Source organism: Labrus mixtus, chromosome 2 (assembly GCF_963584025.1).
Source record: "Labrus mixtus chromosome 2, fLabMix1.1, whole genome shotgun sequence".
Taxonomy (NCBI): Eukaryota; Metazoa; Chordata; class Actinopteri; order Labriformes; family Labridae; genus Labrus; species Labrus mixtus.
The window spans coordinates 3,608,822-3,618,597 of record NC_083613.1 but is presented as its reverse complement, the minus strand read 5'-3'; the positions used below and the strand labels follow the sequence as shown (position 1 = coordinate 3,618,597).

At 45.5% G+C, this 9,776-nt stretch overlaps 1 long non-coding RNA gene across 1 annotated transcript; it reads left to right on the top strand.

Annotated features, from left to right (window-relative positions):
- Positions 1–7,491: 7,491 nt before the first annotated feature.
- Positions 7,492–8,859, top strand: LOC132981379 (uncharacterized). The gene is made up of 2 exons (XR_009674574.1): positions 7,492–8,132; positions 8,606–8,859. It is a non-coding gene; the product is annotated as an uncharacterized LOC132981379 (long non-coding RNA).
- Positions 8,860–9,776: the final 917 nt, after the last annotated feature.

Genomic DNA, 9,776 nt, shown 5'->3' with positions numbered 1-9,776 from the left:
CAGCAGCTTACAACAGATAATAAACAGAATGTGACGTCTCGTCAACAATGATGCATAATTATCAGTGGTTATAAAAGAAACATAATTATTTCTGAAACTAGCTCTTACTTGGGGTAACTCCTGGTGATCATTGCAAAGCTGGTTAGATCGTCACTCTGTTGAATGTTGAATCATCAGATTCAGGCAGGGTTCCTTCATGGCAGATGTAGGAGGAGGGTAGCGGGATTCAGATCTTCGACCAGAGCGCTGCTCTATAGGGTCTTCTGGTTGCAGGAGCCGAGTTCTTTATGTGTCCTTGTGGATTCAGGGATCAGTGGGCTTCCTTCAGCGCTCCTGTCCGGTTGCGTTCAATGACGTCTTACGAAAAAACAAAGGAAAGAAACTCTTCTTTTTGCTCGAACCTGATAGCATCTGATTGCGCCCAAAACTCCTAAAAATATGCCGTGGAAGTAGTCAGCTGAATCCTCTGATGCTTGAATTCAGCATGTGAAGAGCTACCTATACTGAGCAACCTCAGCTCTGGAGTTTAACCTATGTAAGTCAAGAGGAGGAAAGGCTTTGTCTCGAATGCTGGAGTCCATCTTGTTGGAGAGGGTATCCTCTAGTGTCGGCAGACCACACTTGAAGAGAAGGAAGTAATGCCTGGTGATTGCTTTTAAAGACTGGAGCTGCCTGTGGGTTTACCTCAGGCCTCCTCCAATGAGGATAGAGAATTTAGAAGCCCCCAACCCCCCCACTTTTCACACCTATTTGTTAGTTTCTGTTGGGGGGTTGCTGGGCTAAGACCCCTTTGTTTAGTTGCCTTCAAAATCACTTTAGTCAGGCTCGAGACTGTGATATAGGCCTGAGTCCTTTGTCCCAACCACATGGCTGAGGCCCAACACCGGCCACAGCCAGCCTTCGGAAAACTAGAACACTCACACTCGGAGAGGGGCGGTGTGAGTAATGGTCGGAAAACCCTCTATAGAGATGAGACGGATCTTGAGCTCCTGTATGTAAACACATGTTCAGCCTTACCTGATGGATATCAAGTTGTGGTCCAAGGATTAGCAGAGGTGCCAGCTTTCAGTGAGTTATTCTATGCAGAGGTTGCAGTGAATGACAAGGTTAAACTGAAGGGCATGATTGATTGGTTGGTCAATGGCTTGCACTCTTAGTGAGGAGGCTGAATGTTTACTCAGAGAAGCTGGAACTCTTGTGGGAGAACCTCAATCAGCAGAGAAGATTGTGTTGGTGGGCTGTGGAGGTAAACAGACACACCCCAAGTGTATATATGACTTGACTATAACCATCTACGGAGTGAAATGTATCGTCCCTGTCTTGGTGGTTTCAGGCCAGCGTGATGAACTCATTGTGGGCTCGAACGTCCTCAAGCACCTCATGCGCTGCATGAAAGACAACAAAGACTACTGGAAGCTAATATCCTCAGGGTGCAAACATTCGCTTCTGGACTATGAGCACTTTTTGGATATGATGTCATGCACCATCAGATGGAGGGGAGATGAGATTCCTGACAAGATTGGCACGGTGACGCTACCCCATGCTGTAATGTTACTCCCTCAGCATGAACACCTTGTGTGGGGCAAGCTGCCCAGCAATGTGCCAGTGTCCCCAGGGAGCATGATTATGGTGAAGCCTTGCACTTCTAAGTCAAGACCAAGATACATTCTTGATGGGCGAGTCATCACACCGATGTGGGGAGACCGGTGGGTGCCCATGAAGATCACCAATCTCTCATCCAAGCCGGTCACTCTGAAGCGCAACTCCAAGATTGCAGATGTTTCACCTTGCATTGGGGTGGAGGACCTGGCCTTCCAGCAGGGTTCATGTAAGATGGAGAACAGAAAGCAGGGTGAGGCTAGTGGACCTTCTGCCACAGATGTTAGCTTTAGAGAGGCTCTCCAGTCTGGGTTTGAGCGACCTTGATGTTGACTCATGTAATGCCAGCCCCACCTACAAGTGACGGCTTGCTGAACATTTTCTCAAGAAATTCACTTGACTGTGGTGAGGCTAAAGGTTTTGAACACTGCATCCGCCTGACAGATGACCGCCCGTTCCGCATGCCTTACAGGAGGGTGCCTCCTGCTCACTACCAGCAGCTCCGGCAGGTACTCACTGACATGGAGGAGAAGGGTATAATTTGAAAATCCATCAGTGAATATGCATCTCCTCTTGTCATGGTTTGGAAGAACGACGGCGGGCTTAGGATTTGTACAGACTTCAGGTGGCTGAATGCACGAACCCTGAAGGATGCCCACCCACTCCCTCATCAAGCAGACTGTCTGGCAGCACTTGGTGGCAATGCCTTCTTCAGCACTATGGACCTTACCTCCGGGTTTTATAACATCCCCATGTGTGAAGAAGATAAAAAGTACACCGCCTTCACAACACCTGTCGGCCTGTACGCGTACAACAGGATGCGCCAAGGGCTCTGCAACAGTCCGGCGTCGTTCATGCGCATGATGTTGAACATCTTTGGAGACCTCAACTTCACAAGTCTGCTTTGCTATTTGGACGACCTTCTTGTTTTCGCTCCAACTGAAGAGGAGGCCCTTAGCAGGCTGCAGATGGTCTTCCAGAAGCTAAGAGACAACAATCTCAAGCTCAGCCCCAAAAAATGTCATCTGCTGCAGAAGTCTGTCAAGTTCCTTGGACATGTCATTGATCAGAACGGTGTTGCAGTGGATCCTGCTAAAGTGGATGTGATCTCCAACATGCCAGTAGAAGCACTGATGGATGAAGACGGTTGCACTCCCTCTGTGAGGAAGCTTAAATCCTTCTTGGGCATGGTCTTTTTCTATCAGAGCTTCATTCCCAGTTGCTCAGCCATCGCTAAGCCTCTGTTCGCTCTGACAGCTGGCCAGAAGAGAAAAGGGCGGTCTGGTCAGATTGGTAAGGGTCCTGGCATGTTCAGAATGTTGACTGCTGCAGATTGGACCCCTGCATGTGAAGAAGAATTTACTAGGCTCAAGAGTGAGCTTCTCAACTGTGCTGTTTTGGCTCATCCAGACTTTTCAAGACCTTTCATCTTGTCCGTGGATGCATCTCTAGATGGGCTGGGTACTGTATTATCCCAATTGCCTGCCAGGGAGGACAAAGCACAGCCAAAGCTTCGCGAGCAAAGCCCTCAGCAAGTCACAGCAGAAGTATCCAGCTCATCGTCTCAAGTTCATGGCCCTGAAGTGGAGTGTCTCAGAAAAGTTCAGTCACTGGTTGAAAGGACTTTACAGTTTGGACGGAGAACAATCCACTCACCCACATTCTGACCAAGCCCAAGCTTGATGCTTACGAACAACGATGGGTGGCCAAGCTGTCATCCTACAACTTTGACTTGAAGTACATCCCAGGTCCAAAGAATGTTGTGGCGGATGCCCTCAGTCGTGTTCCCTTCACTTCTTCAATCAGCAGACGTCTCATCCAAGAACCCTACAGCAGCTTGGTGCAGGAGGCAGAAGGTGCTGAGGCTGACAATGTGCAGGATGTTTTCAGACTTGGAACTCAACATGTCCAAGTGGTCCATCAATCCAGATTGACTCCAGACATTGTGGGTTCCTGCAGCTCTTCTGAAGTTAAAGCCACTTTGTTGTGTCACAGCAATTGGGAGAGCTGTGCGAAGACTAGAGCTGCCCACCTTGCTCACCATGTCCAGCAGCTGCAGCCCACTGGTCAAGACACCTTGCCCTCGCTTACCTTGCACGAGCTTGAGAATAACCAACTACAAGACCCTCTCATCTCCAGTGTCCTACCGTTTGTTGTCCGCAGAAGACGGCCTTCCAGAAGGGAAAGACATAACATGACTGCTGGGTCATTGGCTTTGCTGAAGCACTGGGACAAGCTGAAGATTCAAGACAGAATTATGTGCAGGGAGACACAAAACCCAGTGAGCAAAACAAAGAGACTTCAGATGGTGTTGACGGTGAGTTTGAGAAACGAGGCATTGGAAGGAGTGCACGTTTTGGCGGGACACCAGGGCCAGATCAGAACCCTCCACCTAGCAAGACAACATTTTTTCTGGCCCAGCATGGAACGGGATGTGAAGGAGTACGTGCGTTGCTGTAAGAGATATGTGCTCGCCAAGACTCCAGAGCCTGCAGCACAAGCCCCATTGGAGAGCATAAAGACCTCAGCTCCCATGGAGCTCGTCTGCATCGACTTCTGGTCAGCTGAAGACAAGAACAAAAAATCAGTTGATGTTCTTGTGGCGACAGACCACTTCACCAAGATGGCCTTTGCCTTCCCATGCAGGAACCAGACTGCTAAGCAGGCGGCCAGGAAGCTGTGGGACTGTGTTTTCTGTGTATACGGTTTCCCTGAACGTATTCACTCAGACCAGGGATCCAGCTTTGAGAGTGAGCTACTGTCTGAGCTGCTGCAGCTGTCAGGTGTTGCCAAGTCTCATACCACCTCTTATCACCCTATGGGCAATGGGGGCACAGAACGTTTTAATCGTACCCTCGGCAATATGCTGCGTGCCCTCCCCCTGAGAGCAAAGCCAGAATGGCCACGACAAATCCAGACATTAACCTTTGCTTATAATTCAACTGTTCATGAGACTACTGGCTATGCACCATTCCATCTTATGTTTGGCCGTGTCCCAAGGCTTCCAGTGGACATTATGTTCAAGTCTGTTCTGCATGACCCCGTTTTGGCAGACTTCAGCAGTTACTCCAGGACTCTTGTGTCGTACCTGTCTGAGGCTGCCCGAATCGCTCAGCAGCACACCTCCAAAGAGCAGAAAAAACAGGCCCGTCAGTACAATAAGAAAGTCAAAGGTGTTTCTCTTCATGTAGGGGACAGGGTGCTGCTCACCAACAAAGGAGAGCGTGGCAAGAAGAAACGGGCTGATAGGTGGGAACCTGTGGTGTACACAGGAACCCTAAAATGCATATCTACAAGATCAGTGATGTATTTTGGATTTGTGTGGCTAGCATACTGGGTTTGTCATAGTAGCCTATTGGGGACCAGTTATTATGAGGTGTAGGCTGCACCTTAGTATTCTGGAAGGGTTGGAGGTCTGATCAACTGTCTTAACTCATTTTGATCTGTTTTACAGATAGTTTCTTAATTGTTTTATTCTGTATCAGTTTTGCAAAGTTTTGAGTATTATATATAAAGTTATTAATTAGTTTCGTCGTAAATGTTAACGGCTAATGTACAGTGATAAACTAGCGTCTCGTGCAGCAGGAAACCCTGTCTCTCCCTGATGATGCATTTGTCTTTTGTCAGGGGAGTATATAGGAGTGGGCAGGACCTCCCACAGAGACATAGGAGTCATAGGAGTGGGCAGGGCCTCCCACAGAGACAGGGGAGTGGGCAGAACCTCCCACACAGACACGGGAGTCAGACGGCGCTCGGCCGGAATGGGAGGCAGACGGCGCTCTGCCGTAATTGGTGGCAGACAGCACTCTGCTGGAACAGGAACAGAGGGTAGACGGCGCTCCGCCGGAACTGGTGGCAGACAGCGCTCTGCTGGAACAGGAGGCAGACGGCGCTCTGCGGGAACAGGAACAGGAGGCAGACTGCGCTCCGCCGGAACACAGGGAGGCTGTGGCTCTGAGGCACAGGGAGGCTGAGGCTTGAGCTGGGGCCTGGTTTGAGTCCTGGGTTGAGGCCTGGGTCGATGCTTGGGCTGAGGCCTGGTCTGAGACTTGAGCTGAGGCCTTGGCTCAGTGGAGTTGCCCGGCTCCAAGGCAAGGTCCAGAAGAAAGGCCACAAGTGAGCTTGAGGATATGGACTCCGGACATCTCTGTGAGCCCCGATGAACCGTTCTCCTCCCTCCTTGGGTGCCAGGGAAAAAGGCCAGACGAGTCCCTGTCCAGGGCGACTCAGAAGACTCAAAACAAAAATCTTCTGGGTCCATTGTTGGTCAGTTAATTCTGTCACGAGTCGAGAAATCCAAGAGCAGGACCCAGATGCGGAACCAAAAATTATTTAATTAAACAAAAACTCACTTCAGAAATCAAATCACAAGAAAACAAGTAGCCACGAGTAAACTGACATACGACACCTACAACATACAACATACAATGAACTGACACGGAAGGGAAGAAACACAGAGACTAAATAGACACAGGGGTAATCAAACACAGGTGAGACCAACAAGACACAGGTGAGGACAATCACACTGGGAAACACACAGAGGCAGGAATACAAGAAACACTGACGACAACTACAAACTAAATCATGAAACACTAAAAACACACAGAACTCAAGAATGAACAAAACACACTAGAACATGAAGAAACACTAAACACTGAAAAACAAAACTAAAAAAGACCAAATCATGACAAACTGGACATATGGAACAACCTTTGAACACATTAACATGATGACTGAAACAATACATACGATCTAGTCTGGCCATAGACAACAAGTTATCTTTACAGTGTGTCCAGGTGTACTGACGCAGACTCTGATTGAAATATCTCCAAACTTCACATAAATCAAAATGTTCAACAAGTTTAAACAAACAGCTCTTAGAAGCAGCGTGGGGTTCTGGGTGGTTCCTGTCTAACACAGGGTTTATAGTACAATTAAAATCTCCTCCCAGAAACAAATACTCTTCACTGTTACAGTGACTGAGCACATTTCTCAACATGTCCAGAAACACGAGGCGCTCTGAACCCACAGTGGGAACATACACATTAATAAAGAGCATTTTTACTTGCTCAAATTCAGCAGAGATTTGCCAGAAGTCTGCCAGGAATTACTTCCTCTACAACACAGGACACAGGTAAGAAATTTCTGGAAAAGAGAATCCCAACCCCCCCCACTGTTACTGGTCTTATTACTGAGAAAACCTCCCCACTCCACTCCCTCCTCCAGTCACTCTCATTGTCAGGAGTACTGTGACATTAAGTCTCTTACTCTGACACAGAGAAAACAGAGAAGCTCTTTTGACATCTTCTCAAGCACCGTTAAAATTTAAAGAGCCCAGCTTTATGTCACACATGTTTAGATAAAAGGTGCATCCAAACAAAGACAAAACAAAAATAAACATATTCATTTTTAACATTTTGGGCTCGAACTTTGTACAACAGTTTCTTAAGCCTGAATATTTCCTGCTCAGTGAAAGAAGGCTGCCCCAGATTCCCCGAGTTCTTCATAAAAAACCTGACAGAGTCATGAAACAGCTGCATGTCAGGAAAGAAATCCCCGATCTTAACAGCTCTTAACCCTTTGGTTTCTTTTTAAAATGATTTGACTCTGGTAAAAGAGTAACCACTCTCCTGCATGGTTTCCTCAGAGTCACTCTCCTGTGAGCTCTGCAGGTCACCCTGCAGGTCACTCTGTGTATCACACTGTGTGGGCTTCTCTGACAGAGATGAGGAGCACTCTGGGTCTTTTTTTGACACTTTATGAGTTTGAACACAGTTAACTTTACTTTCTGTACTTTTTCTTTTTCCAGACATCTTTAACACATTAAATGTATCCATCACACACTCATCCAAAACAAACTCTGCCACCCTGATTCACAGACAAATAAATACCGCACACCGTGCTATTGAGCCACCTTGGATCACCGCAGGAGCCCTAATTACAACGCCATTAACCAAAGACTAGGATAATGTCGAATGCTGATTTAAAGGTTAACTCCTGCACACGGCCTATTAAGTAAATCAAGAATAGATTTTTCTTTGTCTTGATTTAAACCGCTCGGACATTTTTGTTTTCCTCCTTCATGGACTCGAGCCAACATCACAAGATTAAAGTCTGACGAGTTGTGTTAGCGTGCGTGGAAAGGGACATTTGATTCGTTTTTCTATCCTCACTTTATGCTGATGTAAAGGGTTAAAAAAACGTGTATATAATTCATTAAAATGTGTATCGTCTAAAGCTAAAAACAAAGGTTATCAAAAAGTTAAAAATGGATTACAAGATTTGAAAACTGTGTTAAAAGTCATTGGGACAGTCAGAACAAATGTATTGAGTTAAAAATAGACCCCAATATACTTTTTTATGTTTATGTGTCTAAAATAGCTATTCAGAGCCGAATTCCAGTGCACTGAACTTGTTACTATGTTATTGCAATCCTCAATCAGGTCACTAGAGGGCGCATAGCGCTTGTGAGGAGCATAATACCCCAAAGAGGCAAGTTCTAAACTGCGTTGCTTCTTTGTATTTACATACAGGTGGGTTTATTGTCCTCAAAACCACAAGCATAAATACCAGTATAATGGTTAAGAGTGTTGGCAATTTAGTAAGTAAAGTATAACGGTTGTAGTTGAGTATTTTTACAGTTAGGTATGAGATGAAAAGTAGATGTTAAGCATGCTAGGCTAGCGCACCTGTTGCTAGTAAGTAATAACATTACGGAGCACGTGGAAATGCTGAGACACATTAAAGGGGTTTGTTTTGCTAATGATTCAGAAATCAGAGCTAATGTAAACATGTCATGTTCTTATTTGTGTATATGTTTCTTGTTGACTTGAAATAGAGACAGCTGTGTGTGAATGTGTGATATTTGAGGCTGAGTATGCTAATTTGAGTAAGTAAAAACCACAGCTACTCAGGTTAAAATTGTATATATATTTAATAAATAAATAAATCCTGCAGCCGAGCTGAACACAGCTAAACTGTGTTGCTTCTTTGTATTTACATACAGAAACTTCTTCTCTGGCACCACTAGGCCAGGTCGGGGGAGCAACACTGACAGTAGAAGAACTTAAAGTAACACAATTAACCAGATAACTGTTTAGTAAAAGTGACATGATTACTGAAGTTACCAAAGGTAATACCTTACATCACGTTACACACAGAAGGTGGCTGGGTGGATAAAAAAGTAAACCGGCCAAAATAATACATTTTGTTTTTGTTTTACACACATTTGTTCCAGTACATTTAATTGTGTTAGTAAGGTATTATGTTCTGCGGAAAATTAAAAGTATTATGCTCACCTTTATTTTTTTTAAAGGAAGTCGTGTCAGCAGACTGGGGACTCAATTTATGTTGTTTGTTGACACAACAAAGCCACTCCAGCCACTGGGTGCACAGTTTTACTTTTAGTGCAACAGAACACAGTGGATTCTTGATCCATACGGCGGCGTGTTGGGAACAAACGTGATCTGGTCACTTTTTCTGTTCACTGTCACCGTGTCTGCAGCTAACTAAATGATAGCGACGTCATCTCACAGCCTGCTGTAGTCTGTGAACATCTCAACACAGACTCTGTTAAACTGCGCTGCGTTATACACACTGATGATATAGTTCACACTAAATGCACGCTCCGCTTCTCAATTCCATCACGGGGACCAGGAGCAGTCAGAGACACACACACGTTTACAAGTGATGGAAATGTTTGTTAACAAAAGTGAGTTCAGATCAGCTGAACCTCTGATGGGAAAACACAATTTGTCAAAATATTAAGACATTCCTTTAAATAACATATTATGTACCATTAATGTCATGACAGGTTTTCTTTCTGTGGACTGTCAGAGACTCACTGTGAAGTCGTGGCCTCAGCTCTGAAGTCCAACCCCTCCCATCTGAGAGAGCTGAACCTGAGTCACAACAAGCTGCAGGATTCAGGAGTGAAGCTGCTGTGTGCTGGACTGAAGAGTCCAAACTGTAGACTGGAGACTCTGAGGTAAGACAACAGGTTTAATTTCTCTGTTCAGATTCATATGATGTGAAACTAAACTGTAGACTTCAGGCTGATAATCAAATGATCCACACTGAGGATCTTAATGCTGAAGTCCATTTTCTTCTTCTGTGGTTTTATTCACAGAGTGGTAGCAATTTAAAGCCTTACATTTTAAACCTAAATATATATAAAA